Source organism: Orcinus orca, chromosome 3 (genome assembly GCF_937001465.1).
Source record: "Orcinus orca chromosome 3, mOrcOrc1.1, whole genome shotgun sequence".
In the NCBI taxonomy this organism is placed as follows: Eukaryota; Metazoa; Chordata; class Mammalia; order Artiodactyla; family Delphinidae; genus Orcinus; species Orcinus orca.
The window spans coordinates 22,525,557-22,551,876 of record NC_064561.1 but is presented as its reverse complement, the minus strand read 5'-3'; the positions used below and the strand labels follow the sequence as shown (position 1 = coordinate 22,551,876).

Here is a 26,320-nt window from a genome sequence, read left to right as displayed (position 1 = left end):
TCAATTCCTAATAATGCAAAGATGCCCAGTGTACGAGCACTGTACAGTGTGTGTGTGTGTGTGTGTGTGTGTGGTTTCAGGAAATAATAGTGTTTTTTTTTCTTCCAATAGGAACGAGAATGTTTTGAGGCTCAAGAGTCTAGGCACACACAGTTCAACGGATTTACTTTGGGTCATACGCCTGGTCTACCACCTAGATCTACTTTACCATTCTCCTAAATGTGGTCCAGAATAGCCACAGGCCATGAGTTCTAACAGATGTGATTTCCTCCTGTACTTATAACGACTGCTTCCATATTTCTTCCTCTTCTCTTACAAACTCTGAGTCCACAGTCTAATCCCCCACCCTCCTTGGGGTCAACTAACAAACCTATTTCATACTCTATTAATGATTCTTTCTTTTTTCATTTTTCCAAATATCTTTTCCAAAGCAGAGCTTATTAAATAAATTATTTCCCAGAACACTCAGAAATGATTGAATTAATCAGAAAGTTTTAAGTAGAATTCATTTCTGAGGAATACACGAATTTCTGGAAGGGGGCAAATCATGATGAGTTCCTAGACTCTTTTGCAAAATTTGGCAGTTCATAAAATAAATTAGAGGTTTCAGGTTGTTTCAATCTGTTTTCTGAGGAAACCTGTTTTCTGAGGTTTCAGAGGTTTCAACCTGTTTTCTGAGGAAAATAAAACAAAACAAAACATAGTAACTGCAAGCACTATAAACTCTTACAATTAATAAAGGTTCCAAGGTTTTTATTATCTTTATTTTATTTCTATTATAAATAATTATAAAATATAATGTACTATGAAAGTCCTTTTGTATTCATTAATTGTATTTATACTTAATAACCACTGGAGTGCCGGGGACCAGCCCCAGCTGGACAGGTTTCACCGAAAGGGGAGACGGAGTCGGCGTGGACAGAACACAAGACACCTCAGAGGATGCAAGGATCTGACAAATTTATTTTCATAATTCCGAAGCTTTTATACTGTGAGGCAATCTCACTTTCAATCTTAACAATTTAGTTCCCTCGCCAAAAAACCCCTTACAAGCCATAAAACAAAGATCAAAAACAAAGGTACAAAGCCATAAAACAAAGGTCATTTACGTCAGCAGATTACATCAACAGGTTAAACAGGTTTTTATGGTCAAGTAGTCTTCTGATCTCTATAGTCTCTTTCATCCCCTGTGGTTAGGTACATCTTGGTCACATCTAGGTCAGGAACTTTATCTGTGGTTCCATCATTCTTCCCAGAAGTAAATGTTCTTATACCTGTATGTTCTGTTTAGTTAGCCGGTTACACAAAACACAAACTCAAACACATTACTCTTTTACAATCTATAAATGCCTTCAGGCCGTAACATTTTACCTTTAACATCAAAACAAGGTGCTATAAACGTACTAACCCTAGGGGGTCTTTGTGGAGGGCATTGTACCTTAAATCTGTCACCAAGGTCCTTTGCAAAATACTTACAAAATATAATTCGTCCCTTATATCTATTCTTATAAAAAGAGCAGTAAAGCTTATATATATTTGCCTTAAAGCTTACCCTATCTAATTTCGCACACACCCATTGTAATAAAAACCTTCCCCGCCACCAAACCCAAGAATTTCCTAGTATATCTTTAACTCCCCAGGGAGGCCATAACTCATCCAATTTACTTTGTAAAGTAGGTTCTTGCCACAAAAACATTCCTGTCGTATTTCCCCGAGCCCAATGCCCTGGCCTGGGAGTGGGGATCTCAGGTGTAGTCATCAAGGGAGCCGGAGTGATTACAATCCTTCTTGGCTTTTCCCTCAGTTGGGATCTTTCCTTAAACCCTCCATCGGAACTGGGAATGTTTCCCAACCCCAATAGCAATCCTACAAAATCACTTTAGGCAAAGGCAGGGGAAGACAAGGGGAACCACACAGAGCAAAGCCTTGCTACCACACAGAGGAAAGCTGTGGTCCACGGAGGAAATGGGAAACAAAGCCCTGCTGCGGCGGGAGAGCAGTTGCCATTGGCCAGGTCTCTTGTCTGCTACCTGGGTTCCCATCTGAGCTGGGCGTGGGAAGCGAAGCAGCCATGGGGACAAGAGACCTCCATCAAAAGGGGTGAGGGTTCAGGCTCCTGCAAAGTTGGGGGGTGAGGGTCTATGCCCCACCTCTGTTGGCCCCCAAGTTCTCTCCTGATGGCCCCTCTGCGACTGTGCCTGTCTTAGGTTGTTCCTTCCCTGAGGAATCTTACCCGTCTCTGGCTAACCAGCCATCCTCCGGGGCCAAGCAGGGAGATGTGCGGTGTGCGAGGTGCAGTGCCCCCAGAGAAGGTCAGTTCTCTGTCACCTTGGTAGCCTATGCCCCCGTGGCCTCCACGCCCAGCACCTGCCCTGGGATTCCCTCGCCAACTGGCGGGGCCCCGGCTCTGGTCACATGTCTTCGGGAACCCAGGTTTCTCCTCCAGGGAGGGCCCAGCTTACAACACTGGGCAAGAGAGACCGATTGCAAGGCACCAGCCACCAGGAGGCCTCAACAGGGTAGGGGGAGTGTAAAAAACCCTATGTTCAGGAAGCTTTGCTTTTCCATATATGTGTCTGACAGCATCAGCTTTGCAGAGGAGAACTTTGCCTCTCCATATTTGTACCCGATAGCATCAACTTTGCTTGACACTACGGGTCTCGTCTGTGCTGTAACTCAAAGGCACTTCCTATGTGGCTCCCGACATCTCCCCCTTTTTTATTTTTTAAAAAGGCAGTATGTAATTTCACTTTGGTTTTGTATATACTTTGAAGGGCAGTTTGAATTAATCGGATAATGACTGGAAAAGAAATAAGAAGCAAAATTATAACCACTCCGGCAGCCCCATAATTTATTAAAATATGCATAAAGGAATTACCCTTAAAATAACTCTGTAAATTTTGTAAAAATTCCGCAGCAGCCTTAGAGGGGTTTATATCATATTGAGAGGCTGCAATATCATGAATTTGTTTATGTAAATGTTCCAAATCAATTCCTAGATCATTAGAATTCCATATATTTAAAATATGTATCTGAATTTTTTCCCAGGAATATTCAGAATGATTTACTTTTAAGGGAGTAACATATATCCAAGAATATTTTTTATGGCATGTTAAAGATAAGCGAATTTTTAAAGCGGTAAGTTCTTGACCAATATGTAAAACTGCTTCTTCAAGGGCATCAACTTTAGTTTCTAATTTTCTATCTATTGTTTCCTGGGTTGCTAAAGCCAAGGATATATTCTTTGATAAATCATTAGCATATTGTGTTGTTTGTACTTCCTTCACTAAAGCATATGTTGCGACAGTAAAAGAGCTTAATATTCCTATTAAGGCGGAAATTCCCAAAATCAAAGTAGCTACAAATCTTTTTGGCCGTATGAGCTCTCCAACCTGTCTTATAATTTCTGCCCCTATATCTGTATACCAAGATTCATTAAGCGCTACTGGCAGCATAATATAAGCTGGTCTTTTTAACACCATTATGGTTGACACATTCATCTCAGGAACAATGCAAGTGGTCAGTATGCATTGCTGACAGGTAATATAAAATCTCATATTATACTGCATAATTTGTAACTTTTTACTATCATTAGAAAGCAATAAGGAATACGGAGATGACACACAGGTTTGAATATAGTACTCTTCCATATGGGTAGTAGCTCTAACTAGCGTTATTTTATGAGTGGTTAAAGGTAATCTCCATAGCTGAGATTGATAATAGGTTTTATTTTCATGAACAAAGGTATAAATAGGAGCCACCCATCTATGACTATTCCATCTATTTACCTTCAATGGACGGGGAATATAGGAATCATTCCATGGGTATATCAAGCCGCTTTTTAAATATATTCTATAATCTCCCTCAGGAAGATTAATACTCCAATCTGAAATATAATATCTGGTTTCAGGAATGATTATTTTATTTTCTTTATTATACATACAATATATCCATGAAGGATATCCAGTTTCAATATCTATCTAGACCCATTTATTTATAGCTTTTCCTACAGCTTCATCACAATTATCGATCCTAGGAGGATGAACATCCTTAGCTGGATATTTATTAACATAAACTTGATTTTGTCCTACAACTTTCCCTAACAATGACCATAAATATCTTGTAGTCTTATCTCTTCCTATTGGTTTCTTAGGAGAGTCTGTCAAGAATCCTGCATCAACTACTGACAAACATCCATTCTTTGTTTGATTATTTTCTATTGACCCTGAGCCAACAAAAAAACATATTGGAGGAAAGTCAGTCTGACCTGTAAATGAGTAATTAAAATTGATTACAAATTGTTTATAGCCCTGTATTTCTCGAATGCCATCGGTCAATTCAGGGAATGAGGAGGTTACTGGAATAATGGGATCTGTCCAAGTACATGCATGCAAAATAGGAGGATCAGGGAAGTAAGCCCAATACGTACCGTTGGCACTTACCTGAACTGAAAGCAAGCTAAGCATAGCCATAAAAAAATTAGCAGTCGTCAAAGGCAATCCTTGAGCATTTACAGCATTTTTAGCATTCAGGCAAAGCTTTTTAATTGTTCCCCAGGTAATCGGAGCCGCTTCAGTGGTGGAGACAGCATACCTTCTTTTTCGTGAACGAGAAGGCAATGAAGGCTTTCTCTCCGATAATTTTGGAGAGGCTTGTACCTCTTTATCACAAGATGATCTAAGTGACAGCTGTTTTATCTGGGGAACTAACCTCGCAGCCACAAGATTATCTGGTTTCACTTTTTGTGCATGCAGTTCCGCCATCTCGGCAGTGAAAGTTCTTTTCTGAAAGACGCTTCGATAAGTTCCCCACCTCAGGGTGTCTGATTAATCGATCAGGAATCCAAATTGGTGAATCAAAATTCTGGGGAAAAATACAAGCGTATCCTCTACCACTAGTTAATAATGTATCTGGCCCATTTCATTTTCCTGTTAAAACATCCTTCCATAATACCTTTGGTTTTATATTTTCTTCATTTATCTCCCAATGTCTCATCATAGGAGTTTTTTCTTTATCATTCATATTTAAATAATTTAATACAAACATGGAATGGTTAAGTAAATGATGAGGAGAAAAATATTTTAAATCTCCACTTTGCAATTTATAAATCATATTTTTTAATACCTGATTGGTCCTTTCAATTATAGCTTGTCCTTGTGGGTTATAAGGAATTCCTGTACTATGGGCTATGCCAAACTGTTGGCATAATTGCTGAAAGGATTTAGAAACATAAGCAGGGCCATTGTCAGTTTTTAACTTTCGGGGAATTCCCAAATAACTAAAACAAAACATCAAGTGTTGGCACACATCCTTAAAGGCCTCTCCGGTCCTAGCTGAGGCTACAATTACATGTGAAAAGGTATCTACACAAACATGTACATAGGACAGCTTTCCAAAACTAGGTATATGAGTCACATCCATTTGCCATAGATCATTAGCTCGTAAACCTCGAGGATTTACTCCTTGCTGAGGTACATTAGTTTGTGTAGGACACACAGAGCAATTTTTTACTATTTCCCTTGCCGTTTCTCTGGTTAGGCCAAACTGATATCTTAAGGCATTAGCATTTTGATGATGCAGCTGATGAGATTTTATTGTTTCTTGTACTTTATTTTCATCTACTATAAAAATTTTAGTCAGGGCATCAGCAGAGGCATTGCCTTCTGCTAAAGGCCCTGGCAATCCAGAATGAGCTCTAATGTGGCCTATATAATAAGGCTGTGTTTTTTCCCATATACTTTTTTGTAATCTCTTAAGCAATTTAATTATTGTACTCTTATTTTCAGGAAAGGCCGCTGTTTCTATTGCTGGAAATAATTTAACTATATATAAGGAATCAGTATATAAATTAATCTTTTTATCCCTGGTTAATTTCATTACTTCTATAACTGCCATAATTTCTGATTGCTGTGCTGAGCAATTTTCTGTATTTAATACTTTCTTTTCATTATTAATAATATAGGCTGCCCTCCCTGAAGAGGATCCATCAGTAAATACTAATATAGCCTCTTCCAAAGGTTTTATCTTATAATATGTAGGAAAAACCACCATATGTTCCTTAAAAAACTGTAGCAATATACTTTTAGGCAAATGAAATAAAATCTGACCTCCATATGAGGCTAGAGCTATTCCTAATGAATCTTCTAACAGCAGCAAGGCCTCTAATTGATCTTTATTATAAGGTATAATTATATTATCCATATCTTTTCCAAATAACTCTCTACTTTTCTTTCTACCTCTAATAATTAACAAACTGACCATAAAAGGGTATGAGGCAACAATCTTTTTTGGACTAGCAGCCAAATGTATCCATTCTAATGGTCCATTTTGCCATAATAATCCTGTAGGAATAACTGGAGTCCTTAAAATAATTAAATCCCAAGGTTTGGTATAATCCAATCTTTTAATAAAAACATTTTTTAAAGCTTTTTCTATTTTTTCTATGGCTTGTTTTCCTTCTGCAGTTAACTCTCTAGGGGATAAGGGGTTAGAATCTCCTTGTAATATCAAAAACAAAGGTTTTAATTCCATAGTAGTAATTTTTAACAAAGGCCTTATCCAATTTATATCTCCTAAAAACTTTTGAAAATCATTTAAAGTAACCAAATGATCAGTTCTTAGTTGAAAAGGTATATGTTGAATGGAAAATTCCTGTATTAATCTGCCCAAATAATTATAAGGAGGCTCAGTTTGAATTTTTTCTGGAACAACTTTTAATCCATACTCCTGTAAAGCTTTCATCATATCCTGCAATGCCTGATGTAAGTAGGCCTTATCTTTATGAGCCAATAATATATCGTCCATATAATGTATTAAATATATTTCTTTATATTTTTGTCTTATATTACATATGGCTTGGTCTACATATTTCTGACATAAGGTAGGGCTATTTTTCATGCCCTGTGGTAAAACTTTCCACTGATACCTCTGATATGGTCTGATAAAATTAGAAGAGGGTACACTAAATGCAAACCTTTTTCTGTCCTCCTTATGTAAGGGGATCGTAAAAAAACAATCTTGCAAATCTATAACTATAATAGCATAATTTTCAGGGATGGCTACTGGAGAGGGAAGTCCAGGCTGTAAAGCCCCCATTGTTTCCATGGTTTTATTTATTGCTCTAAGATCTTGTAATAATCTCCATTTTCTTGATTTTTTCTTTATAACAAATATAGGAGTATTCCAAGGACTATTAGAGGGTTCAATATGTCCTGCCAATAATTGCTGTTCCACTAATTCTTCTGTAGCTGTTAATTTCTCAGAAGTTAGGGGCCATTGTTCCACCCATACAGGTTCCTCTGAAAGCCACACTATAGGGTCAGCTGCTTTTAAAATAATGGCCCCCTTTATAAATTTGGATAGCCCATTTCATGTTTATAATTTTTGGGCTCAGCAACCACAGGATATAATTTTCCCTCCTGATTTTTTCCTAGACCTTTATCTGGGTCATATCCCATTTTTAACATTTGTGAGGAGACCCAGTCATCTGGACTATACAAGAGCATTCCCATCTGCATAAGTATGTCCCTTCCCCAAAGGGAAATTGGCAGGCCAGGTATTACATAAGGACAAAAAGAGCCTGCTTGTTTATTGGTAGTATTCTCCCAAGTTAAAATCTGGGCACTCTTAGCTACTGCTGGAGCAGTTCCCAGGCCTGTTAACTTATTGTCAGCATGCTGGGTAGGCCAGCTGCTAGGCCAATCTTTTCCTGCTATGCAGGAAGCATCTGCACCTGTGTCTAATAAGCCTTGAATATTTTTTCCATTGATTTTTATAGTTTTCAAAGGTCTATTTCGGGTAATCTCTTGAATCCAGAATGCCATATCACTGGAGCCAAATCCTTTTTCATTTCTAGCTTCTTGAATTACATTTTTTTCTATCTTATAATATGGTAATAATAACAATTGTGCTATTTTTTGTCCCACATATATTTGTTGTGTTTTATTAGAGGGAGCCACCATTATGTGAATTTCTCCTGTATAATCAGAGTCAATTACTCCAGGCAAAACTGTTAAGCCAGATAAGGAAGTTGAACTCCTACCAATAATTAAACCCATTACTCCTGGGGGCAATGGACCTTTAATCCCAGTTGGTATTTTTATGACTGGAGAGTCAGGAGTTAATATTGCTGAGGAGGTGGCACAGAGGTCCAATCCTGCGCTGCCTGGGGTGGCCCTAAACAATTTATCGATTCCCCTGAGGGAAGAAAGGGATTGAGTGTCTGGTGAATTGCCCCTATTGTTTGTTGGGCCCGGGGTTGGGCCCGAAGTAAGTTTCCCGAATTAGTTCCAGCAGGTGCATCTGGAAAAGCAGGTGCAGGAAATATTGGCATCTGAGCTCCAGCCTGAGGCACTGCAGAAACCCCATTAGGGGGAAGAATGTGTCCGTCTTTGTGATATTTACTCCTACATAATTTAGTCCAATGATTTCCTTTCCCACATCTTTGGCAAGGAGTCTTTGGGACCCCATCATTACCAGGAGATATCATTCTAACAGGACCTGGTGGAGGTATATTTTTATTAGGACATTCCCTACTAAAATGACCTGCGCCTCCACAAGCAAAACAATTATTTCCTTTTGGTCCCTTAGGGTTTTTTGTTTTTTGAACCATATTTATCATACATTGAGGAAGTGTTTTTCCCTTTAGGGCGGCTGCCAAAGCAATCCCTTGCATATAAGAGGGACCCACGTCAGAACATTGCTTAATAAAATCTGAAATGTTGCCAGTTTTTCTAATTGGTCGAATCAGGTTCTGACAAACAGGATTGGCATTTTCAAAGGCTAATTGTTTAGCTAACATATTAGCTGCATCCTCGTCAGTTATTACCCTTTTTATTTCTGTTAGCAAGCGAGAAACAAAATCCTCATATGGCTCCTCAGGCTTTTGTCTTAAATCTGTTAAAGCGGAGGCTTTTCCTGGAGTCAAAGGCAAAGACTTCCAGGCATTCACTGCACACGTAGTTACTTGCCATAAGGCCTCCTTTCCCATATGCATTTGCTGTTGGGCAGTATCATATTCTCCCTGGCCTAATAACATATCTTTAGTAATATTAAATTTATCCCTTTTTTTATTTAAAGCATGTTGTTTAGCCACCAATTTTTCATATTCTGTTTTCCAAAGCAAATATTGTCCTCCAGATAAACAGGCCTTCGTAACCTGAATCCAGTCATATGGAGTCATCCATCTATTTGCCAAGGCATCTATAAGAGTCATGGTATAAGGTGCCAGCGGTCCGTAATCTACACAGGCCTTTTTAAGTTCTTTTAAAAGTTTTAAAGGCAAGGGATCCCAATATACATCATCATCATCAAAACCATCCTCAAAAATGACTGGAAAGCAGGCTGCAAAAGCATAATCATCATCTTTACCATTTATTCTCCTATGTCTTTTATATTTGCCCTGACCTTTATTAAAAGGTGGTGGAGGTGGTGGGCCCCTAACATTTAAAGTTGGGTGTCTTGACCTTTTTAAAGGGGGAAGTGAAGAACTTAAAGGTGCTGGTGGGGCGGTCGGTAGACGACCCAAAGGGCGCATATCCTGTAGATTAGGCTTATTTTTCTTAGTTTCTTGCAGTGAAAAAGCACCATGGGGTTCATACTTCCTTCTTTCATAATCATATGCAGCAGCATCTAAATCATCCTGATCTGCAGGAGGCAATTCATCATCAAAAGGAGGGTTTTTTAACAAATTAGGCTTAGTAGCAGTAGGTGACTCATTTTCCTCCTCTGAGTCATTATCATTAAGGTTACAGTCTTTTAAAGCTACAGCCAAAACCTCAGTTTTTTTTGATGTTTTTTGGGAAAATAACGGAGTACATTCATCTATTACTTCTGCAGGATACTTATATGGGTTCTTTTGACCCTCAGGCAAGGGAGCAATGCTCTCTCTAATAAGGTTCCATAAAGTAAAAGTATCCACTGGAACCTTTTTAGGTCCAAAATGACTGTAATATACTTGCAAAGTTTGTCCCACCTTTTGCCAGGTTTCTATATTAATTGTTCCTTGTTCTGGAAACCATGGGCATTGTTCCTGTACAAACTGAAAAAACTGAGTTAATTGCTTATTAGTTACCTTAATTCCTCTTCCATTTATTATATGTTTAACTATATCAATAAATAAGAGCCTCTCTTTGGACTCAGCGTGTCCCATCTTGACACCGCCTTACTTACCTTCCTAACCAGTATTCTTAACTGGGGGTCTGTAGCACCCTACGGTGAGACTCCTATCCGTCTGAGAGAAAAAAAAAAAATTATACTTACCCCTTTAGGTCCCTGTTCGGGCGCCACTTGCCGGGGACCAGCCCCAGCTGGACAGGTTTCACCGAAAGGGGAGACGGAGTCGGCGTGGACAGAACACAAGACACCTCAGAGGATGCAAGGATCTGACAAATTTATTTTCATAATTCCGAAGCTTTTATACTGTGAGGCAATCTCACTTTCAATCTTAACAATTTAGTTCCCTCGCCAAAAAACCCCTTACAAGCCATAAAACAAAGATCAAAAACAAAGGTACAAAGCCATAAAACAAAGGTCATTTACGTCAGCAGATTACATCAACAGGTTAAACAGGTTTTTATGGTCAAGTAGTCTTCTGATCTCTATAGTCTCTTTCATCCCCTGTGGTTAGGTACATCTTGGTCACATCTAGGTCAGGAACTTTATCTGTGGTTCCATCATTCTTCCCAGAAGTAAATGTTCTTATACCTGTATGTTCTGTTTAGTTAGCCGGTTACACAAAACACAAACTCAAACACATTACTCTTTTACAATCTATAAATGCCTTCAGGCCGTAACATTTTACCTTTAACATCAAAACAAGGTGCTATAAACGTACTAACCCTAGGGGGTCTTTGTGGAGGGCATTGTACCTTAAATCTGTCACCAAGGTCCTTTGCAAAATATTTACAAAATATAATTTGTCCCTTATATCTATTCTTATAAAAAGAGCAGTAAAGCTTATATATATTTGCCTTAAAGCTTACCCTATCCAATTTCGCACACACCCATTGTAATAAAAACCTTCCCCGCCACCAAACCCAAGAATTTCCTAGTATATCTTTAACTCCCCAGGGAGGCCATAACTCATCCAATTTACTTTGTAAAGTAGGTTCTTGCCACAAAAACATTCCTGTCGTATTTCCCCGAGCCCAATGCCCTGGCCTGGGAGTGGGGATCTCAGGTGTAGTCATCAAGGGAGCCGGAGTGATTACAATCTTTCTTGGCTTTTCCCTTAGTTGGGATCTTTCCTTAAACCCTCCATCGGAACTGGGAATATTTCCCAACCCATAAAAATCACCTTAAGCAAGAGCAGGGGGGAACAAGGGGAACCACACAGAGCAAAGCCTTGCTACCACACAGAGGAAAGCTGTGGTCCACGGAGGAAATGGGAAACAAAGCCCTGCTGCGGCGGGAGAGCAGTTGCCATTGGCCAGGTCTCTTGTCTGCTACCTGGGTTCCCATCTGAGCTGGGCGTGGGAAGCGAAGCAGCCATGGGGACAAGAGACCTCCATCAAAAGGGGTGAGGGTTCAGGCTCCTGCAAAGTTGGGGGGTGAGGGTCTATGCCCCACCTCTGTTGGCCCCCAAGTTCTCTCCTGATGGCCCCTCTGCGACTGTGCCTGTCTTAGGTTGTTCCTTCCCTGAGGAATCTTACCCGTCTCTGGCTAACCAGCCATCCTCCGGGGCCAAGCAGGGAGATGTGCGGTGTGCGAGGTGCAGTGCCCCCAGAGAAGGTCAGTTCTCTGTCACCTTGGTAGCCTATGCCCCCGTGGCCTCCACGCCCAGCACCTGCCCTGGGATTCCCTCGCCAACTGGCGGGGCCCCGGCTCTGGTCACATGTCTTCGGGAACCCAGGTTTCTCCTCCAGGGAGGGCCCAGCTTACAACACTGGACAAGAGAGACCGATTGCAAGGCACCAGCCACCAAGAGGCCTCAACAGGGTAGGGGGAGTGTAAAAAACCCTATGTTCAGGAAGCTTTGCTTTTCCATATATGTGTCTGACAGCATCAGCTTTGCAGAGGAGAACTTTGCCTCTCCATATTTGTACCCGATAGCATCAACTTTGCTTGACACTACGGGTCTCGTCTGTGCTGTAACTCAAAGGCACTTCCTATGTGGCTCCCGACACTGGAGTTCCCTGATATTTAATTAGATTATTTATTTTTCATTTTGTTAGGTCAGATATCAGTATCTAAAAGATGAGTGGGGTAGCTGTAACTTCTACTAATGAAGACATTGAGTTTTTGGAGACATTTTCTCTAACCCGTTTTCCTTCAAGTGCTTTGCTTAAACTATTTTTCCAAAGTAAGATCAACTTTTTCAAAGCCTGAATTAGGGTAAGTTGAGACAAACGTATTTCATTTCAGATATCCAATGAAGAATATATTCTTAAAATTGCCAGCAGCAGTAAATGACATACAAACAGAGCAAACAGCACGCTGAGCCCCAGCAAGTCCACCTGTCCTTTGTATGCATTCTTTTCGTCTTTCCCACAGTCTTTAGGTGTCGCTAAAGAGGCTCCTAATAAATTGTTATATAGTCTTAGTATTCCAAAAATTGCAAGGAGGAATCATCGATGTCAAGAATTCTTTGAAAAAACTACGTAAGAACCGAAGGTTGACACACTCTCTCTCTCTCTGAGTGTGGTTCCCAACAGGAAGCCAATGTGTACTGCATGCCTAGGCTTGAGTCTAAGCAATTATCTCTTGGCTAGAGTCAGGATGAGCAGAGATCCAAGTGTCATGGCTATATGACACTGAGAAGAAAGTGGCATTTGGTGGCTGAATCAAGCAAAACTCTGATCTTTGATTCATGGTGCTGTCTTGTATCCCGGGATGAGCTAAGAAGTTAGTGTGTTCCCTTTCATTTGTTGAAAGGAGCAGCCAAGTCTCTGTGGGTGATATTCTGTTAGGAACTGGAAAATTCACTACACCAGAAATGGGCAGCCATCCTAAATTTTCTATAAGATAAATTAACTTGGACAATATCATTGGAATTTCTAACTGGGGTGATCCGAAAGTAATGATAATTTCGATCAAAAAGTATAAATTCAAGTGTATTTGAGTTAAGAGGGCTCATAATCACTAATAGAAAAACATCAAAAATATTTTCCTTCAGACTATACTACAAAGCTACAGTAATCAAGACAGTATGGTACTCACACAAAAACAGGAATATAGATCAATGGAACAGGACAGAAAGCCCAGAGATAAACCCACCCGCAGATGGTCACCTTATCTTTGATAAAGGAGGTGAGAATACACAATGGAGAAAAGACAGCCTCTTCAATAAGTACAAAGATCATTATTTGTGTGTGGTGGGGGTAGGGGAGGAAGTATGAGGGCTTCCAGAAGAGCCTGCCCTCCCCATACATCTGCTATAAGCAAGTCTGATGATCAGGAGTCCGGAACATGAGTATGACTATGGGATACTGAGAAGGGTTCTAGAACCCTGAGGTTAGAGTTCTGGATCAGGTAGTAGGTAACAGAAAGTGAATGAGTGATTTACCTTACTTTCCACGGGTAGCAGGAAGTTTGGAGATAGTCCCTCTAGCGTTAGTCCAGCTGCTGAAGGGCATCACCAGGGGACTGGGTTGCTTCGCTCTTCCAGCTTCCACATCTCTAGCACGTCCACATAGCTTCAAAGTGACCCCAGAATCTCCAATAGTGTTCCAACAATTGGGGCAGGAAGAAAGAAAAGGAAAAAAAAAAGAAATTAAGTAAGAAAAAAAAGGCAGTGTCTAACTCAGAGAGCAAATTTTTTACCACAGATGGTCAGCAGACTTGCACTTAGATCTCATCAGCTCGGATTTTAAACTGGCCACCTTAGCCTTAAGGATAATGGGGTCTCCTAAACCAGGGCTCTGATAGTAAGGAATAAGGAGAGAGTGGTACTGATTAGCAGTGCCTGCTGTCCCAAACAAATATTATCCCCAAACTTTTTTTTTTATCCTATATTTTACTTTAAAGAATGGAGGGGAAACATTATGTATCTGTAAATAGCCTTTTAGAAAGGGTACAATTATATAGTTATACAACCCCCTGGAGGGCTCCTTTCTTCTAAAATCTCTTTAAAAACTGTTCAAGGGTAAGGACATTTTTATCTTAATTTAGTCACTTGCAGTCGATTATCTTGGAATGACATCCTCTCTCTGCAGATGTTCTGTCAGGCTTTAGAAGATTCTAGAAGTGGACAGAGAAGTGTTATGGTACATGTATTTGCAATATGCACGTCTTTGAAATGAAATCCATTTAGGGACCAAAAGGCATTCCATGTCTTTGCTATACATTTTCACATATTTGCCTTTCCAGAATTCCTTTGAGCAAATCTGTTCGATGTAACCCATCCGTTTCTCCCATCTGAATTCTTTATTACTAAACATTCTTCAGTGTGCTCTCACTCCCCTCTGTCAAAGGCGTTTCTCTGGGTCCTCACCCTTCTCATCTCATATGTGAATGCGTATCTTAAACTGAAGCAACAGTCTGCTATGACTTCTCCATAACTTGAAGAACCCGTCTTTGTGGGAAAAAAAGTAGACTTACTAACTTAAAAGGTAGAATGCGCGCAACGTTTCTGAGAGTTAAAAACTAAGGTAAAAACATAAGCAAGGGAAAAAACTTACAGTGGATCCTTTTCAAAGACTTTATTTTACAGAGAAGGCAACTGAGGTTTAAAGAAAAAATGCGTTAGTTAAACACTAAATAATATACCTTAAACCTCAGTGGAGCAACACATGGACAGTTCATTTCTCACTCACTCAGGAGTGTAGTATGGACTTTGGTGGTCTGAGGGTCAGTTTTCTGCTCAGTTATTCAGGGACCCACCACCTTCATCAAGTGGCTCTACGTTTGTCCTAAAAAGGAAAGGAGAGAGGAAGCTGCAAGCTACAATTATCAACTCGTTATCCTTCAGACATAAACTCTTCAGGTCACCTCTGGTCACATTCTTTGGGATAGAACCATACCCAGATGCAAGCAGAGATGGAGAATGTTGTTCCTATCTTGGTCCTAGTGATGCCTCTACAGGCTGGAGGAGCTAATTAAAGTGTAGTCAACAGCTCGTTGTTTCTGCCACAATGAGTGATTAGCCTAAGGCTGTGGATTAATTATGTGTGTGTGTCACATATACATATAATACACACAAACATATATATGTGTGTGTATATATCCATTTTTTAGCATGAGTTGACACATGGGGCTTCTGCCGTATCAAAAGAGTACAAACTGCCTCTTGTTGCTTTTTCTTAATTGAAGTTGACTACTACTATCTATTTCCCTTCATTTTGCTACCTCCCCCCCGCCTTTCAGTATTATATGAAAATTCTGAAAGAAATAATTTCAAAGTTTCCAGTGCTTTTAAAGGTAATAGCATACTCAGACCTTAACAATTTTCCTGTGTGAAACTTTTGCCAGACTAAAATAGTTAACTTACGAAAAGTAAATTTAGATTGATGCAAAAGAGAAAATAAGCTGATTTTTTTTTTTTTTTTACACAAATACCCTGAGCCAGGATGGAAAACTGGAGGAATTTAGATCCTTTTGTTGTAAATTTAAATATTTTTAATTGTAAAAATAATACAGGCTCATTGCAGAAACTCCAAAATTGAAAGGATTTAAAGAAAAAAGGAAAAATAACTCAAAATCCCATTTCTGATAAATCATCTCTGTAACATTTTTGAGGGTATCTTTGGAAACTTTTTTGTGACGGGGTGCATATAAATACAATGCAAGTATAAAATACCTTTAATTATTATATCAAACTACAAAACAGTTCTATAACATTTTTATTTAGTAATATAAGTATGATTACTCATCACCTAATAAAAATCTGCAGCAGCATTTTTAATGGTTGAACAGCATTCTGTTATTTATTGAACCAGTCCCTACTGTTCAACATTTAGATTATTCCTGTTTTGCTTTGCTAAACAATGAGACAAGCATCCTTGTTCATATGTCTTTGAGCATTTGTTTATTTCCTTAGAATGGACTTCTAGAACTTGAATGGCTGGTTGTCAGTTCTGGTACATACTGACATATTGTCTTCCAGAAAGGTTACCGTGCTTTTTATTTCTACCAAGAATTTAACATCCAGTGTGGTTTCTTACACACACTCATCAGTACCAGTATTATCAATATCAATACCAGTATTATCAAGTTTTTTAAAACGTTGTCATTCTAGCTCAGTAAAATATGACACCTGAATTATTTTATTTGTATTTCTTTGATTAATAATAGCAAGGTTGAACATATTTTCATATCTTTATTGGCTGTTAATACTTTTTAGTTTGTGACTTTATGACATCCATTTTTCATCGATGTATAACAACCTTTTATATATCAATGTGTTTATTTTGTTGTTTGTTGTAAATGCAATTTTTTTCTCTTCATTTATTAATTTTTATTTTGTGTGTGTTGAACTTCTTTAATACTGTCAAGTCTATTCAAAAACCCTTTAATGAACACAACAAATGTGGAAAATCAGTCATTCTCCTGCATTTTGTAATCAGTGTATTTCCTTTTGGGCAGTATGGAAATGTAGGTTCTTATTTCATCTTATGGTTGGAAAGAATCTATTCCCTCGGAAAGGGATTATAGTCTCCATGATGCAGTAATGGGAGATTTTATAGGGTAGGCAGGGTCTACAGAAGAAAAAACCCTAAATCATACTCCATTGGTGGTTGCCTTATTTATAAAAATGGCATTTGAGGTTGTGTGACTGCCATCAGGTAAGCAAAATTAATTTTTAGCATGAAATACTCCTATCAGCAAGAACAGCCTAGGATAGGCTAGCAGTAAGAAGTGAGGGGTTATGGGATTGGGGCATAGCCTCTGTTTCCTCCAATGCAGCTGGAAATTTAAACTCTGGGGCTCCTGCTTGATCCAATCAGCCCAGCTACTATGTGTTGCCAGGTAGGGTGAATAGACTCAGAAGTACAAGAGCTCATCCTTGGTCCCCTCTGGAAATGAGCAGAGAATACTGTGTCAAGCAGAGGTGATCAGTCCATGGTCTGGAGACTTGGATCTCCCCACATAGTCCTTAAAGTCAGGGTGAGACAAAATGCCAATACAAATTATATTGATGACAGTATCAATGAGGTGACATTGAGTCCTTTGACCCAACGTGTGTCTGCAGTGTGCCATCCATTAGTAAATGGGCAAAGCCATTTGACAGATCTATCTGATACAGTGAATGAATCTGACACTGACATTTTGAAAAACTGAAACTGTATCCATTTGTCAAGAACAGTGGCCATTTGTTCTGCTTTATTCCCCCTGGTAGAACTAGGTAACATTGCAGGCAGTAAGACGTTCCGGCATTTCACCCTGGAGTAGCCCCAAAACTGAAGAAGCTGTCTTATCAGTAGTTAGCTCCTTGTCACCAAGAATATTAAAGTAGATTTGTATGATTAGCAAATTAAAGAGACTATAGTGCCTACCACTACTGTATTCACTAAGGCACCCAAGTTATTCTAAAGAAATCCTAATAATACATTAGGACCGTTTTGAATATTTTTATTTGATTATCCATAATCTTCTAGTTATAACATCCATCACCATTTTGACCACTGAAACTTGGCCTTCTTTTCTTACAGCCTAGCCCTGTGGTCTTGGGCTAATCACTAACCTGCTTAGATACAATTTTCTTCTCTATGAAATAGAAACAATATTATATGCTTTGAAGGACTGCAGGAAGATGAGCTGTAATGTTTATCAAGTGCCTAGTAAGTAGCCTGGCCCATAATAAATACTTGGCTAATTGTAGATGTTTCATTTTTAGTTTTATTTCCAAACATTGCTCTTTACTTTTGGAACTCTAAAATTTGTTTTGAGAGTGGAGGACTTGTTGTTTAGATTCCTCCAACACTCTCTGTATATTCTGTACTTCTATCCCTAGATCATTTATATTAATGGAATAAATGATCTTTGGTCTGGTGATTCCAAGGTGACGAGGAGCTAAGTGGAGGTTCAGTATACACCTGGAAGTATGGATTTTCATGCCCAGTGCAAATGTGGGAAAGGCATTATTCCCACATTATAAAGGGGGTAAAGACCTCCAACTTGAGGAGACTCTGGGTTGAGAGATGAGAGATTTACAGGTACTGTATTTATCGTACAGGGTACCACAGGGGCTTTTATGTTCTGTAGCGAGAATTTGCACCTTATACCCTTGTAGTTAGAAGTAAAACATACCACATAACATATCTAGTAAGCATTAGAGTTAGAATAAATACCATTTATTTAACGTTTCCTTTGTGTTAAGCATTTTACAGTTACAACATATGGATGGATACTATATTGTAATGGTTAAGAGTGTAGTTTTTTGAGCTAGATAATCCTGGATTGGAATCTCATCTTTATTACCTCTATTTTTCCTGTTTTATCGAGGTATAATTGACAAAATTGTAAGATAGTCAAAGAGTATATCATGATGATTTGATATACATGTGCGTTGCAAAAGGATCCTTCCCATCACGTTAATTAATACATCTAACAGCTCATGACACCTTCTTCCTTTTTTTCTTTTTTTGGTGAGAACACTTAAGTTCTATTCTCTCAGAAAATGTTAGTTATACAATACAGTGTTATTGACTGTAGTAACTATGTTATACAGTAGATCCTCAGACCTTATTCATCCTGCAGCTGAAAGTTTGTACCCTTTTACCAGTCTTCCCCTCTTTTCCCCACCCACACCCCAGCCCCTGGCAACCAGTTTTCTACTCTCTGTTTCTATGAGTGTGGCTTTTTTCTTTTTAGATTCCATATATAAATGATATCATTTGTATTTATCTTGTCTGGCTTATTTCATCAGCATAATGCACTCCTGTTTCATCTATATTGTCACAAATGAAAGGATCTCCTTCATTTTTTTAAGGCTGAATAATATTCCATTACCTCTTAAATGAGTGACTTTTGGTACATTGTTTACACTTTCTAAGCCTCACGGTTTCTTTTCTTCTGTAAAAAAAAATATATATATATATATATATACTAACAGGTTATTTTCTGATATGTGGAATGTTTGTTGAATCAACAAATAATTAGTTGAGATCATAAATGTGACACTTAGCACTGTATTAACATTTATTAATACTCTCCCTGTTAATTTCTACAATAAATTGTATAATAAGTAACAATAATAATAGTACTAGTAGTAGTTTTAGAAAATGCATAGGATGTGCCAGGCATCATATACTGTACTACCCTCCTTCATTTGTACCACAAGTTACATGTGGACATCATCTTCCATGTTGTTTCCTTTAGAGAAAATTGAAGCTCAGCAAGATTGAGTAGCTTGCTCCAGATGTGAACTCAGGTCTGAATCACTCCACATATAGGTTCTTAATGACTCCATGTCTTTAATTCCACATCTGCATTTGTGTGTTGTTGTTGTTTTTAACTTTCCAAGCATCTGATCTGAAATTCCTTTCTCTTTGGGGAATTTTCCACTTTGTGGGTCTTGGTGAGAAACAGAGCCTTCCTCTCGTTATACAAGCTGAACATGTCAGATACACTGTTTACTCACATGCTCAGTCTCCCTTACAGATGGAAAACAGTCGGGTGACCTCGGGTTGGCCAACTGTACCGCCTCTTGGTTTTTTGGTTTTTTTTGTTGTTGTTTTTTTTTTTGCGGTACACGGGCCTCACTGTTGCGGCGTCTCCCATTACGGAGCACAGGCTCTGGACGCGCAGGCTCAGCGGCCATGGCTCATGGGCCTAGCCGCTCCGCGGCATGTGGGATCTTCCTGGACTGGGGCACGAACCCATGTCCCCTGCATCGGCAGGCGGACTCTCAACCACTGCGCCACCAGGGAAGCCCCTCTCTTGGATTTTGAATTACAAATAAATGATGTAAAGAAGCAAGACCAGCAGTGCTGGGTCAACCTCCTGTTTCCTGTTCCTGCTTGGTAGCAAGGCCAGCTAGGACTTATAACATCACTTTGGCCTGATCCTATAATTGCAATAGCATAGGCTTGGCTTTCGGTTGTTTAGTCTGCTTCTAGTTACTGAGACCTAACCATAAACTTCCAAAAGTTTCCTTTTCTGCTCAAATTAGCCATATCTGGTTCCTGATGATTACAAATAAGACCTTTCCTGATATACAATGGTGACCTACTTATCCAGGCAGATGTAACATCGTCCTGGCAGGAACAGAGGGCAGACAAGTTCCTTGTACAGCTGAACAAGAAGAAAAAGACCTAAGAAGGAAGAATTGAAGCCAGTTCTGCTTGTGTTATAATTCTACCCGCAGCTGCCTCTGTTTCACAGACCACGTGCTAAGGACCAGACGAGCAAAGTAGACCCAGGCCTTCCAAACCAGAGACCAGCTGAGCTGTACCGTGGACAATCTAGGATGTGAAAGACTTCACTCAATGTCTTTGTCACTTGACACATTGTTCCTCTCTTTGGGAAGTACCTTCTTTGTGTGACAAGAATATGCTAAACCGACACTTAAGTGGACAGAGTTGAAAGATGCCAAAATTAGCTACAGAAAAAAAGGCGTAAAGACTTGTATTTTCTGTTATTTGAAGGTGTTAAGACCCCACATAGAATATGAGTCCTTTAAAGGAAAGTTGTTAATGGCCCAGGGAATGTTGAATTTCCATGTGGCAATATGTCCTTGATCGGTCATGATGATGATGATGGTAGCATCAGTAGCATTTATCAGTGTTTCCTGGGTGAGAGGCACTTTATCCTAATGACCTTTTATCCCCATGACGACCCTGTGAAGTAGGGAATACTGTTTCAGCATCTTCAGGGTTTTTTGTTTTTTTTTTAATCAGGAATTTACCCTAGATCACAGTTGGGTGGTAGAACGATCAGAACTGGACACTAGCCTTTCCTGAATTCCCAGGGTGTGATCTTAGCAGTTGTATTGCCTGATGCAGAGCCACGTAAATGTTGCCAAAGCAATGAAACGTGTACCTATTTCTAACAGATTCTAACTCAGAAGCTCTGGGGTTAAGTGCAGAGCAGTTGAGTGTGATTGTCTTTACAGACAGTAGATAACTTAAGAGAAGTTGTTTAAAAGTATATTTACATATTGCACTACACTGTCATATCTGTGATTGGTTAGCTATTGAGTCACTAACACAAATCCCAATCCCATCTCTAATCTCATTCATCTCTTGTATGATATTTGACCTAATTGAGGCAGTTTTTTTTTTGTTCTTTCCCACAAACACACATCGAACATCCAAAACATGCTTACCATTTGTGAGCATATTTTCTTAGTTATTTAGGAGTTGAATAAGAGTGAGAGAGAAGGGCTTCCCTGGTGGCGCAGTGGTTGAGTGTCTGCCTGCCGATGCAGGGGACGGGGGTTCGTGCCCCGGTCCGGGAAGATCCCACATGCCACGGAGTGGCTGGGCCCGTGAGCCATGGCCGCTGAGCCTGCGCGTCCGGAGCCTGTGCTCCGCAACGGGAGAGGCCACAACAGTGAGAGGCCCGCGTACCGCAAAAAAAAAAAAAGAGTGAGAGAGAAAAAGACACATAAATATGAAATACGGTCATCATGTTTTCAATATCCTTTATGTGTGTTTTTAATATCCTTTATGTTGTTAATCCCTCTTAGTATTTACTGCCATTCACTCATTTGTATTATTTGGGGTATAGCAGTTTATTCGCACAGCATTTTTACATATGGTTTATCATTTGTATTCTATTTTAATAACACTAATAATTATAGACTATTGACAAACTCATCAGACCCTACATATTCATTTCAAAATCATGAAAATAAGGTGGAAAATGAGGTGTAAAGTGGAAAATCTGTGTGTACATTTTCATTGGTGGAATGAGGAGCTACCTGAATATCACTCCTTTAGCTTTTCCTTCAAATGGTGCACTTTTTCCTCCATGCATAGGAGTCACTTCCATTAGGTAAACAGTAGTCTTGAGGGCAAACCTCAGAAGTAGAAACAGGAGAACTTTTCAGTTATGGTAAAATCAAACATAGTTTTCTTCAGTAGTGAAAAAAAAATTCTTCATGAGAAGTTCAACCACTGTGAGTTCCATGGTGAAAAACTTTCTGCTTATAGAGGCAACTTCCCCCAGAATTCTGAGAAATGTCTGTACACCTGTTTCATTTCCCTCTGACTTTTCCTTCTCCTTTCTCTACTGATATTAAAATCTATAATGAAAGCACATAGTAAGCAGTCTAGGACAATTGATATGACATTTGATCTAAATCTCCAAAGTCTGTTTTACAAAAGCAAGCCAAAAAGTGGACCAGGACTTTCTGTAAAATATCCTGCTTTTTGTTGGATGATGCCATGAAAATCAAGATGCTCCTGAAAGGTCTTAATAGCTGACCAAGAATAGTAAACAATTGAAATTCTCTCAGGCTTCTTCAACCCTATCACTGGACACATTTATACCTCTCCGGAATGGTATTAAAAGAAGAGATTAATAAAGCTTTTATAGATGAGTTGATAAATCTCTAAAGATTTAAGTCTTCATTGCCTCCTAGGTTTTTTCTATTTTGGGTTTCCAAAAGATTTCAATAAACCACAAGATAATTAAAAATTAGACATTATCTTTCTTACCTTGACATTTTTTGATGGTAAACACCTTTCTATTGTCTCCATAGTGCTGCTCAATTTCCACCAGTACAGTACTTAAGTGAATTTGGCTCTGGATGGTGGGATATATAAGATGTAAACGAATTGTTTGTATATGTTTTAGAATTCTTCTAAAGGGCCTGGCCATGGAAATGCATTGAATATTACTTAAATAACTAAAGTAACTTCCTCAGAATTATTATTCTATTCTGGTTAGGATTCTATCTGCTCTGGTTTGTTAAAATTTCCCTTTAGAGTGGTTTTAATTTTGTTTCTGATAGGGTCCTAGGATTTACTGCCACACCCATCCTGCATCTGTTTTTCTTTGAATTACTCTCCTTGCAGCTTCTGATTCATACAGGGCCTTACAGGTTAGTGACAACCTGGCCATCACAACGCTGGGAAGGACAGGCCTACTTTTCAGAGGTGTTGATGTTTTCTGTACCTGAAGGTTTTCAAGAGATATCAGTCTTCCTCACCACCTCCCTTGGCCCTCCTAATGGACTAAGCAGTTCCTCATGAAATTTCTGTAGGATATCTGTACCAACTTCTCAATATTGTTCCATCCTGAGTCTAAATTCCTGGCCTCAAGGTAATGTTAGATTTCTAGCTCCAGCCCCTATTTACATAAGGCCTATACTAAGGAACGGAACCCACAGACATCAGTCCGCTCTTCTTTCTCTGGATTTAATTTCTCTGTTACTTTCTGAAACATGCAGGTGTTCCTTCCTTTCTTTTAATCTCTGCTATGTGCTTTTAACTTTTTCAAAATTGACCCAGAATTTACGTGTGTCTCCAGTAAGAGTACATTAAATTGAGCTTAGTCTGCTATTCTACTGGCATATTTGAGATCCAGATAATTTGCTACTTAACTGGATTCAATGACCTGTATATTTCAGGCATCTAACACTCACCATGTTCCAAATTTCCCTCCTTATAGTTAGTAATTTTCTTGGGAGTCTGGATGACATTAAATGGAATAAAGTTAGTGAGTGGCCCAGGAATGCCTGAAAGTTTGTTTGTCAGAGTGGCCAGGGAAAGTTAAGCAAGGAAGAAAAGCAAATGAAAAACAGAATCCCATTATGGCTGAGTTTACTCCCAGGATTCCATGCAGAGCTCTCTGTAGAGTTGGGATGGGTTATAACTTATGCCAGAGCTCTACGTGGGGCTGACACCATCTCATGCCAAGCTCTCAGTTCTGGGCTAACGTCATCTCTGGTCCACTCTGTGGAGTGGAAACTTTGGAGGAATGGCCAATGTGTTCTGCGGCGTAGGAAGAGGGAAATTGTGAATGTGACTTTCTAAATTGTGGAGGAACTAAGCACTGTAAATGTGCCTTGAACTATGTTGTTTAATTTGACCAGTCAGATCAATGACTTTCCCCTTGAATGAAATGCTGCTACGTATATGAGCAGAAAAACAAAACTGGTATAAGGAACAGATAGCTAGTGGGAAGCAACCACATAGCACAGGGAGATCCGCTCGGTGCTTTGTGACCACCTAGAGGGGTGGGATAGGGAGGGTGGGAGGGAGGGACATGCACGAGGGAAGAGATATGGGGACATATGTATAACTGATTTACTTTGTTATAAAGCAGAAACTAACACACCATTGTAAAGCAAATATACTCCAATAAAGATGTTAAAAAAAAACTGGTATAAGGAGATGGAGAGACTGGGAGTCTTATTTTCCCACCAATTAACTTTGCCTCTGACCATGACCTTCCCTTTGAGTCTCCTAGACCTTGGGGATGATCGCAGCCCCTTGGGTTGGGTGACGGCAACCCCATCTTCACTAGAACCTCTATAGTTAACTTTGATTTTTCCCACTCCGTCTATCCATCCCATGTGTGCAGTCAGACATTTGATCTTGGACTTTTCCTGACAAAATGTGCTTGAATATAACCATTTCTTTTCACTCCCACTGCTACTGCTCTTGTCACTGCCTTAACTAGGGCTTTATCTTTAAGTTCTTCATATAAATATATAAATATCTATATATAAATATACAAATAAAATATAATATTAATTCTGATGATTTTAAAGTCTTTTCTTGAGAAAGACTTTTCCTGATAAAGATACACAATATCTTATATAAATATTTTTGTATTATCTGTTCTTTTCTTAGAATTTTAGCCATATGATTCTATCTCTTGGTTTGTCTAGAAGTTTTTGATTGAATGCTGGCTATTTTATTTGGCTTTTATTGTTTTTCTCAGTGGAAACGTTGTTTTGCTTCCAAATATTTTATTCTACCTGGAAGTAGCAAATCTTCAAATTACAATTTTTTAAATGCTTTCAAATATCAATACTATAGGTGTCACAAAATCTAGAAAAATGACATTTAAAAATGAAATACTGCCAGATGTGTCTCTATAAAACTTTTCCCCCACTCTTTTAGCTATATATTCTTTAACTGCCTCCTCATACGACAGTTTATGTATTTTCGAAATCAAATTTTAAGAAATAAACTTTGTAGTTTTTAGACATAGATTTCTTGTAACATGGTTGATTAGAATTTGCTTCTAGTTATTAATAGTTTAGAAAAGTTTATTTCAGCTTCACAATTTATTATTGATAATGTCACATTAATTTTCATTGTTAACTTTGAGAAAACCTCTATGGGTTATTTCCTCATAAATATTTACTATTATAAATGCATTACTGATTTCAGTACTGCTATAGGTTTGTGCATTACAGGAATTCTGATAAAATACTCATTCACACCATTCCATTACACACATTGTTGATGGAGTATATTCTTTTATTTAGTTATTTATTTTTGGCTGTGTTGGGTCTTCGTTGCTGTGTGCAGGCTTCCTCTACTTGCACAGAGTGGGGGCTACTTTTTGTTGCGGTGCACAGGCTTCTCATTGCGGTGGCTTCTCTTGTTGCAGAGCACGGGCGCTAGACACGCAGGATTCAGTAGTTGTGGCTCGCAGGCTCAGTAGTTGTGGCTCACGGGCTCTAGAGCGCAGGTTCCGTAGTTGTGGCACCACGGCTTAGTTGCTCCGTGGCATGTGGGATCTTCCCGGACCAGGGCTCAAACCCTTGTCCCCTGCATTGGCAGGTGGCTTCTTAACCACTGCGCCATCAGGGAAGCCTCTGGAGTATATTCTTGACAGAAGAAAATTTCCGTTTTGACTAAGCATTGATGAAAACTGAATCTTTGACTTATCTTTCACATGCCTGATGATTGAAATAATTTTCCACAGGATAGCTTCTGGTTTTGTACTTTTCAGTTCTTTTTTTCTTCTTCAAACGCACATGCTTTGAGAGCTGTGAAGTGCAAGACATGGCTATATTGTAAGGTGGGTTTTGTCCTTATGCTTCTGTGTCTTGTGCTAGTTAAGTCAGTAGAGTAGTCAGTATGAGTACTGGAAGTTATTCCTGTAATGGGATAGTATATAGTCAATTACATATGGTGGTGTCTGAAAATCACATAATAGCCTCACTTAAAACATCTCCTTAGGGCTTCCCTGGTGGCGCAGTGGTTGAGAGTCCACCAGCCGACGCAGGGGACACGGGTTCGTGCCCCGGTCTGGGAAGATCCCACATGCCGTGGAGCGGCTAGGCCCGTGAGCCATGGCCGCTGAGCCTGTGCGTCCAGAGCCTGTGCTCCACAACGGGGGAGGCCACAACAGTGAGAGGTCTGCGAACCACAGAACAAAAGAAAATCTCCTTAGCCAGATTTCAAAAAAGCCTGTGGCCATTCCAATATGATCCAACATAGCAGAATATGATAGAAGGAAAATTGGCAAAGAA

At 39.3% G+C, this 26,320-nt stretch overlaps 1 protein-coding gene across 1 annotated transcript in view; it reads left to right on the top strand.

Moving 5' to 3' along the window:
- LOC125963841 (UDP-N-acetylglucosamine--peptide N-acetylglucosaminyltransferase 110 kDa subunit-like) overlaps positions 1-26,320 on the top strand; it is a 673,346-nt gene that overhangs the window by 310,581 nt on the left and 336,445 nt on the right. The window lies entirely within an intron of this gene.